The sequence below is a fragment of the Nicotiana tomentosiformis genome, chromosome 2 (genome assembly GCF_000390325.3).
Source record: "Nicotiana tomentosiformis chromosome 2, ASM39032v3, whole genome shotgun sequence".
Taxonomy (NCBI): domain Eukaryota; kingdom Viridiplantae; phylum Streptophyta; class Magnoliopsida; order Solanales; family Solanaceae; genus Nicotiana; species Nicotiana tomentosiformis.
The window spans coordinates 63,871,904-63,882,698 of NC_090813.1; positions in this window are offsets into that span (position 1 = coordinate 63,871,904).

The following is a 10,795-nucleotide window of genomic DNA, read 5'->3' on the forward strand; positions in this document are numbered from 1 at the left end:
AATGTAGAACATGTCATGAAGTATGGTTTCAGTTGATTGTCTTTTGTTTACATCAACTTGATTATATAATTAAACAGTTTATATCTACGTCCTGATAGTTTTGTTTACTTCAAGTTAACCCAAAAAACAAGTTGCCTTGGGCCATATGGATTTCAGTAGAAAAGAAAGCAACTTCAATCATTTTTGGATGGCAATTTCTTACTGTGATTATCGTTTAATATAATTGTAAAAGGTTGCAGCAATCAGTGATAAATGCAATTCAAAGTATTATAAATACTGGGTAAACATTAGTAACATGGGATTAAAAATGAGTAACCAAACACTGAATGTTTTAAATACTTTTCAATTTTTGAGGCTTTCTGGTACTTTTTTGCATTTTTTTGTAGTTGACTAATAAGATTGGAGACAAATCCGGTCTTTGGTCTCATTTTTTTTTTTCCTTTCAAAAAGACTATATACTATTAATACTAATTTGTATGCCTTGCAAGTGGCCAGGACTTGCAATCGAAGGAAATATACCAAAAGGCACAAAAAATAACTAATTTCATTTTATATGAAAACTTGAAACTCTTAAGTGTGTTTGGTATGACATAAGTCATTTTTCATAAAATATTTTTTGAAAAACTGAATTATTTTTTTAAGAATATTTTCTTGAAAAATATTTCCCAATGTTTTATTGGAGGAGGGAAATCCTTTTTTTCCGAAAAATATTTATTAAAAATTATAACAACATTTACAAATTTGATGAAATTTTTGAGTAATAAAAATTGATAATAATATCTATATGTTGATCAAAATAATGATATAAAGATAAAAATTGAGATAATTTTGAAGGAGAATAATTTTATGCCAGAAAGTAAGGAAAGTTATTTTCTCTTTTGGTGGTAAATATTTTTCCCTATAAAATATTCTGGCATCAAACACCAGAAATCACTTATTAATAATTCCCAGAGTGACATTTTTACTTTCTAACACATTGCAATGTTATACAGAGGCATATCATTCCTTTCTAACACATTACTTTTAGTTGTCTGTTTTTTTATCTTATGAGTCACTTGATTTGAATATCTGACTATGACTTTTTACGACTAATTTTTAACTAGTATTAGTAACCGCATGATGTGCGGACATAATCAATGTCAAACAATGATTTAGATTATTTGAATTATGTGTAAATAACTTTAAAATTAAACTTTCTACATATAAATTATAAATAATTATTTAATATTAATTAAGAAGCATTACATGAAATCATTTTCAAATCTCATAGTGGATAATCTGTTTTCTTTTTCTATATCCGTAAGAATCTAACCTCATAATTTTGACACTTGTATTATATTTTACGGTCAATATTAAGGAATACTAAACATGTAACATTGTGACATGTCTTGTTTGAGTATATTAAATTATATTATTTTAATAAAATTCTTATTTTTTTATTTCAAATTCAAATAAGTCTTATCCTTCTACATTGTTAGACAGAATATTTTTCTCTTTATTGTTCATTGCTTATAGTTTTTGCATTATTTATTACTTAATATTGTTATACTGTAATGTGATTTTTTATTAGCTTATAAATTGACTTAATGTCTTGCTTATTACCCTTTTAATAATTATTAATAAATGTAAAAAAATTTATTCTCGAAATTTAATGTGTTTTTAAACTATTATCCTCTTACTCGGATCTCTTTCATCATTTAAATTTATTAATAATATTTTTAGTATTATTTAATAATTTTATTTATTTATTTTAAATAAATTTAAAAATAAAAGTATCCTCGCACTATCTCTATTTTCCTCTTTATACGTTCTCTTCCTTACTAAGAAATTTTAATTAGCTTTTTACATAAATATTTTACCTATACTCAAAATAATATCATATTTTATTTTTAAATATAACTTTAAATTAGTCTAAAAATTACTCTCTCTGCTTCAATTTAGATAACACATTTCGCTTATCGACAATCAATTTGACTAAAATTTGAAGCTAAATTAAATTAGTTCAACTTAGTATTTTAAAATTAAAATTTAGATATACAAAACTACACGAAAAGTACGATAAGTTACAATTTTTCTCATGTCAGTATGTGATGTTTGGCATATTTCGATATGTGTTGATATTACTTTACCCATGTTTTAATCGCTTCTTGATGTTATTTGATCTTTAAAATGCCCAACATGGTTTAATTATTGGTTTTATGACTAATTGAGTTGTGTGTGGTGAATTAAGGTGTTTGGAGTGCAAAAATATGAAGAAAAGGTGCTCTAGGTAGAGGAAGAGAGATTGGATGCGACGCATCCAATCTAGAAAAAGATCAGATTTCGTGCACCCTTAGCAGTGAAGTCGGCCCATAGCATCCGCCATAGCATCCGCACCTGGGCAAAGCTGAGATGGAGGAACAAGGGTTGGATGCGTCGCATCCACCCTCACATGTGAAGCTGAGAAATAGAGGACGAGGTGGATGCGGCGCATCCACCCTCGCATGTGAGGCTGAGAAATGGAGGACGAGCTGGATGCGTCGCATCCACCTTAGCATCAATCCCTAAAGCCGACTTGGACTAGGAATAGGAGAGCTTTGGCCCACGATTTTTGTACGCAATATATAAGCCAAAAACGCCTCCTTTAGGTCAGCTGACATATTGGAGAAGGGGAAAAAGCCACAACAAAGTTCTAAAACCACATAATTCGTCTTGAGTTCCTATTCTCTCTTTCTTTTATTGATTCTTATGCACTCTTGTGAATTTTTGATGATTGCCTGAATATGAGTTGCTAAGAACCCTATTATTCTAGGGTCATGGGTATACATGAATGTTGATGTTTGAAGTTTAATTTGACGAAGTTGATTTTATCATATTGGGTTATTTATTTAATTCTGTTTTTAATTATTTTGCTGAGTAGCTAACAGTGAAATACTATCTACGAATCTAGAGTTGAACTCGAAAGTGGGAACTCTAGATTGCATATAGAATTAAATAGAGCAAGTACTTAAACCCGGGCATCGGAGAAAGGATTCGCAATTGGGATAGACATATACCTAATTGTCTTGCTCGGTTGCAATACAGGAATTGTAAATGCGTTCTTGTTAAGTTTAATTCCATAGACATATAGGTATTAAGTTAGCTTGAATAGGCGAGTAAGGGCTCGACAGATTCTCTTATGAGTAATATCAACCCTGTGAACCAACAATCCAGATAAATCAATTAGTTATTTTAAGCTAAGAATGCAACATGATTGTTAAATAACCCGTGACCCTGGAATATTATCTCACATTGATTGTTATTTAAAACTATTTAAGTGTTGTGTTGATTTTTGGTATTCCATTACTTGATAGTCTTTAGGTAGTAAATTAGACAATTATCTATTTTATAAGAAATCGCTTGAATCGATAAGCTATTTGAGTTTGAATTAGTCAAAAGTTAATCATAAGTCTGTTTGAATTAGTCAAAAGTTAATCATAAGTCCTCGTGGGAACGATACTCTATTCACTACTCTATTACTTGACGACCACGTATACTTGCGTGAGTGTGTTTGGTCCCAACAAGTTTTTGGCGCCGTTGCCGGGGACCTAGAAATTAGCTACTTGACTAAGTTAAGCTGTTATTACTTATTTGTTCAAGTTTTAATTTTCAGTTTGCCTTGTTTGTGTTAACGCAGGCTCTTCCCTTGAATGCGGAGGAGTAGAAGTGCAAACAACCTACTTCTTTTTGATCCAGAAATTGAACGAACACTTCATAGAGTGAGAAAGGAAGTCTAAGCTAGAACGAGAATAGAAAGGGAGTTGGACATCGTAGTTCAACCACAGCCAATAGAGATGGCAGGTAATGAAGAGTGTCCGGTGATAGAAGCCGCAAGGCCCAATCTTGCTAATATGACTCAAGCTATCGTGAAGCCTGACATCACGAGGCATTTTGAACTCAAACAGTACATGGTACAGCTGATTCAATCCACAGGATAATATGTGGGTCTATCTCATGAAGACCCGAAGAGGCACATTCAGAACTTTTTGGAAATTACAGACACTTACAATTATCCGAACGTTTCCAAGGACTATGTTAGGCTGACATTATTTCCCTTTTCACTGTTGGGGGAAGCTAAGGAATGGTTGCAAAAGGAGCCCGCAAACTCAATCCACACTTGGGATAATTTAGCAAGGAAATTTCTAATCAAGTTTTTCCCTACTAAGAAGACAAAATCACTGAGGAGCCAAATTCTTGGGTTCCAATAACGGGATGGCGAGACACTTCGTCAAGCTTGGGAAAGATACAATAAGCTACTCAGAGACTGCCCGCATCATTGTCAGACTGATGAGGTATTGGGTCATACTTTTGTTGATGGGCTAGACGAGGCATCAAAGATGAATCTGGATTCAGCTTGTGGGGGTAGTTGCATGGCGAGGCCGTACAGTGAAATTCAACTCTTGCTAAACAACTTCACAGCTAATGATCATAATTGGCAAGGAGATGGGGATGCAAGAAGAGCAATTAAACAGAAGTCAGCCGGGTTGATTGAGCTTGATGACTTCTCAGCCATGAGAGCAGATATTGCAAAGCTGGCAAATCAGATGAACCGAATGACAACACAACAAATGCAACATGTACAACAGATGTCTATTTGTTGCGAAATATGTGGTGACAGTCATATGAGTGACATGTGCCCCACGAATTCTGAATCTATATACTATGTGGGGCAACAAAACAGAGGTCCTATGAATCAACATGCACAATATGGGAACACTTACAATCCAAATTGGAGGAATCATCCTAACTTCTCATGGGGCGGAAATCAACAGAATCAGAATCAGTATAGGCCTCAAGGAAATTTTAATCAGCCTCAGAAGCCACCCCAACAAATAGAAGAGAGTACGAATGACTTGCTGAAAAAGTTGTTGCTAGACAATCAACAGCTCAGGACGGATTTCAGAAATCTTGAGAGGCAAATGAGGCAGTTAGCAGCAAATCAAAATACTAGACCTACAGGCTCTCTTCCCAGTGATACAGAGAAGAACCCTCAAGTTAATGCAGTTACACTTAGAAACGGGAGGGAACTAGAGGAAGTGCCAAAGAAGAGAAAGGAAAAACCTATACCTGAGGGGGAGCTGACACCTAAGGCAATACACGAGTCAAAGAAAAATGATGCAAGTTCAGAGCGAATGGAGGCTACAAGGCCACCACCACTTTTCCCCCAGAGATTGCAGAAAAAGAATGACGATCGCATGTTCAACAAATTTCTCTCTATGTTGAGTCAGGTTCAATTAAATATTCCATTAGTGGATGTACTTCGTGAAATTCCAAAGTATGCTAAGTACATAAAAGATATAGTGGCTCACAAGAGGAAATTGACTGAGTTCGAGACAGTTGCACTTACTGAGGAGTGCACATCAAGGGTCCAAAACAAGCTTCCCCAAAAGCTTAAGGATCCTGGCAGCTTCACCATTCCAGTGCGAATCGGTAATATTGATGTGGGTCGTGCTCTTTGTGATTTGGGTGCGAGCATAAATCTGATGCCATTGTCCTTGTTTAAGCAATTGGGTCTGGGAGCTCCAAGACCAACCACTATGATGTTGCAATTAGCTTATAGGTCCATAGCCTACCCCGAAGGAGTGATTGAAGATGTGCTACTGCAAATTGGGAAATTTATCTTCCCAGTTGACTTCATTATTCTAGATTTTGAGGCTGATGAACAAGTTCCAATCATATTGGGATGACCTCTCTTGGCTACTGGTGATGCAATAATTAAAGTGAGAGAAGGGAAAATGATTATGAGGGTGGACAACGAGGAAGCATTCTTCAATGTCTACAAAGCAATCCAACTTCCCCGCCACTATGAGGAGCTCTCTATGATATCTGTTGTGGAGGTGGATGCGCAACTTCTCGACACGAGTGTATATCTAGACGACTCTCTAGAAAAAACAATCATGTTGTTTGATAGCTTGATGATTGATGATGAGGTTGAAGAGATGATGCATATCCTAGATGCATCATGTGCTTACATACAAGGAATACATACAAGGAATACACCCATTTGAGCTCCTGAATAGGCCAAGTGGCCCCCCTCCAAAGCCGTTAATTGAAGAAGCTCCAAAATTGGAGCTTAAACCCCTACCCCCTCACCTTCAATATGCTTATTTGGGTAGTTCTGACACTTTACATGTTATTGTTTCTTCTCACTTGTCTAAATTGCAGGAAGAAAAGCTATTGAGGGTGCTACGTGAGCACAAGCGAGCAATTGGGTGGACAATGTCTGACATTAAAGGCATTAGTCCAGCTTTCTGCATGCACAAAATCCTCATGGAGGACGGACACAAGCCAAGTGTAGAGCATCAACGCCGACTAAATCCAATCATGAAAGAAGTGGTAAGAAAAGAAGTGATTAATTGTCTTGATGCAGGTATTGTATTTCCAATCTCTGATAGTAAATGAGTAAGTCCCGTTCAATGTGTGCCGAAGAAAGGGGGGATGACTGTAGTAGTTAATGAAAATAATGACTTAATTTCTACAAGAACTGTCACTGGATGAAGAATTTGCATAGATTATAGAAAATTGAACAATGCCACCCGGAAAGACCACTTTCCCCTTCCCTTTATTGACCAAATTTTGATAGGTTAGCTGGCCAGGAATACTACTGTTTCCTGGACGGTTATTCGGGGTATAATCAGATTGCTATAGCCCCATAGGACCAAGAGAAAACTATATTTACATGTCCTTATGGCACGTATGCGTTCAAGAGAATGCCCTTCGGTCTTTGTAATGCACCTGCGACTTTTCAAAGGTGTATGATGGCTATTTTTACTGACATGGTTGAAAGATTTGTAGAAGTATTCATGGACGATTTTTTTGTGTTTGGATGTTCTTTTGATAGTTGTTTGATGAACCTTGATAAAGTGCTTGCTAGGTGTGAAGAGACGAACTTGGTGCTAAATTGGGAAAAGTGCCATTTCATGGTACGTGAAGGTATAGTTTTGGGGCACAAGGTGTCAAAAGATGGTCTACAGGTGGATAAAGCAAAGGTGGAGACGATTGAAAAATTGCCCCCACCGACATCCGTCAAAGGCATTCACAGTTTCTTGGGTCATGCAGGTTTTTATCGTCATTTCATTAAAGATTTTTCAAAAATTTCTTCTCCTTTGTGCAGGCTTCTAGAGAAAGATGTCACCTTCAAGTTTGATAATGCATGTCTGAAAGCATTTGAGGAGCTGAAGGGAAGATTGGTGACTGCACCAATTATTATTGGCCCAGATTGGGCACAACCATTTGAGTTGATGTGCGATGCAAGTGACATAGCAATCAGAGCGGTTTTGGGGCAAAGGAGGGATAAAATCTTTCACTCCATTTATTATTCGAGCAAAACTATGAATCCAGCTCAGATGAATTATACAGTTACTGAAAAGGAGTTGCTTGTAGTGGTGTTGGCGTTTGACAAGTTCAGATCCTATCTAGTGGGAACCAAAGTCATCATCTACACAGATCATTCAGCTATCAGATACTTGTTTGAAAAGAAAGACGCCAAGCCGAGGCTGATTCGTTGGGTCCTCCTCTTGCAAGAATTTGACTTAGAGATCCGAGATCGAAAAGGGACAGGAAATCAAGTGGCTGATCACTTGTCCAGATTAGAAAGTCGGAACCATGTAGCTGAAGGAGGGTCAATCAAAGAAATATTTCCTGATGAGCAATTATTAGCAGTCACCTCAGGTGAAGCCCCATGGTATGCAGATTATGTGAATTTTATTGCAAGTGGGGTGACGCCACTAGAATTGACACCTGACAATAGAAGAAGATTCTTACATGATGTAAGGCTCTACATGTGGGATGAGCCATTCTTATATAGGCAGTGCGCAGATCAGTTGGTGAGAAGGTGTGTTCCTGAGGAAGAGATGAATGTTGTACTGCATGACTGCCATGCTTCGCCATATGGAGGTTACTACGGCGGGGATAGAACCGCCCAAAAAGTGCTACAATCAGGTTTCTATTGGCCAAAATTATTTAAGGATGCATATGCCTTTGTTAAAAATTGTGATAGATGCCAAAGAACCGGAACTATCACGAGGAAGCACGAGATGCCCTTGCAAAATATTCTGGCAGTAGAGCTTTTTGATGTTTGGGGGATTGATTTCATGGGACCGTTCCCATATTCTAATGGGCACAGGTACATCTTGGTGGCGGTCGACTATGTTTCTAAGTGGGTGGAGGCCATTGCTCTTCCTACTAATGATGCAAAGGTAGTGGTAAGCTTTGTAAAAAAGCACATCTTCACACGTTTTGGGACTCCAAGAGTATTGATAAGTGACGGGGGAACTCACTTTTGTAACAAATTGCTGAATAATATTCTTGCAAAATATGGAGTTAAGCACAAGGTTTCCACTGCCTATCATCCCCAAACGAGTGGTCAAGTAGAAGTTTCCAACAGAGAGGTAAAGCAGATTTTGGAAAAAACAGTAAGTGGGAATAGAAAGGACTGGGCCGGGAAGCTGGATGACGCATTATGGGCATATCGCACTGCATACAAGACCCCCATAGGTACTTCTCCGTACAGGTTGGTTTATGGGAAGGCATGCCATTTTCCCGTCGAGCTTGAACACAAAGCATATTGAGCGATTAAAAAGCTAAATATGGAGATGGACTTGGCCGGTGAGAAGAGATTGCTACAACTCAACGAGCTTGATGAGTTTCGATTGCATGCGTATGAAAATGCCAAATTGTATAAAGAAAAGACCAAAAGGTGGCATGATAAGCACATCCAACATTGTGAGTTTGAACCAGGTCAAGAAGTTCTCTTGTTTTATTCAAGGCTAAAGTTTTTTCCAGGAAAGCTTAAATCTCGATGGTCGGGTCCGTTTGAAGTGGTTAGTGTAAAACCTCATGGTGCGGTGGAATTGCATGATACGGGTTTCAATGCGACATTCTTGGTAAATGGCGAGAGAGTAAAACACTATTGGGGTGGTGACATTGCACGTCACAAGACCTCGATGGATTTAGTGGAGGCATGAAGAACGTGTTGCGTCGTGCCGCGACGTTAAATCAGGCGCTTCTTGGGAGGCCACCCAAGTTAGTTAGTTCATTGTTTTGTAGGAATTAGATCTTATATGTATATAAAAAATAAAAAAATAAAAAACTCGGTCTAGATATGGGAAAACGAGGCGGATGCGTCGCATCCCCCTCAGCATGAAAACATTGATGGACTAATTACACAAGGCAGTGAAATCTGCCCATCGCGTCCACAGCAGCGTCCAAAAAATAATTCAGAGAAGTCACTTAGGACGCGTCGCGTCCAAAAAAAAAGGGGGTCCAGATATGGGAAAACGAGGCGGATGCGTCGCATCCCCCTCAGCATGAAAAAATTGACGGACCAATTACTCAAGGCAGTGAAGTCTGCCTATCGCGTCCAACTAATTTTTGGAGAAAGCAGTGGGGATGCGTCGCGTCCAAGCTCGCACGCACAGGTAAGTGCTATATTTTAACACATCTTAGGCCAAAAACAAAATTCTAACATAAAAACAAACACGACACCCTAACATAAAAAGCCCGTCTTCCTCTTTCTTTCTTTAATCCCAATTGCGACGCATCCAAACGCGACAGGTACGCATCATCTTCCTCGTTCTTTCTTTTTCTTCTCTCCTAATTCTCATCTCTTCCCTCTCTCAATGGTAGCAACAAGTTAGGTTTTGCCAATTTCAAATATCACACATGTGATTAAGAGAGGAACTGAAAAAGTCTGAGGTTTAGGGCTGTCGTTCTTGTTAGTTGTAATGGTTGCGAGATGATAAACTATAATTCCCTTCATCTCGTTAATTTTGGGAGGGTAGTCGAATTACCCAACTGATAGAATGAACTAGGCACAACTGTTGCATATCACATGTTCGACGAATTGCCCATGAGGTAAATTTAGGCGCCGGTGAAGTCTGAGTAACCGAGCAACATTGGTATATGCTTGTGAATAAGTGTGAGGTTGTTTGTGTTGATTGTGTACAGTAATGTTTTGAGCCTATGATATATTGTCTAAATGAATTGAACATCTGGCACATGCTAGACATCTTGAATTATAAAGTGTTACTCGATTTACATTGTGTGAGCGCTATGCGTAATGATATGTCGTGAGAATAAGTGTGGGGTCGAGTGAGGTGCTATGTGAAATTGAACATGGTTAGTGAGCGTCGCTCGGATAAACCTCATGTTGGGCATAATGATATCTATATAGCGCAATGCTTATTTGTAAAATTTGAAGAGAGTTATCACATCCCTGCTGAAAGCCATGAGCTATAGTTTCATGAAGTATTGAATGGCATGACTCTGCGAATAATTGGAAGTGCAAGCTGTTGCAACTACTTTATAGCTGAACTTCACTTTTTTATACGCTAATTGTTGATTTCTTTGCATTGCAGGTACTTAGGTTCATAAATGGCAGCAACGAGTAAACCGTCCAAGAAACAAGACAAAGATAATAACAAGCAACCGCCCAAAAAGCCTACCGGAAAGGCAGCAGATGCCCCAAATCCACAGAAAAAAAGGAAGCGGACGGAGAAGGAAAAGGAACTGCAGCCTAGGCAGTTAAGTGATGATTCAGAGCAAGAAGAAGAGGAACCATTAGTCAGGAGGACAGTGAAGAAGGGTATTACAAAAACATCATTAAATCCACCAAACAAAGGGATAGAGATAAGAGAGCCTGTGACATACCAGAGAAAAGCCTCCAAAAAGAGTGATCCGACTGATAAAGGAAAGGAGAAGATTACTGCAGAATCTGAGTTCGAATCCGATTCGGATAATGACCTTCTACATGTCGACATGAGTGATGAAGATGAGG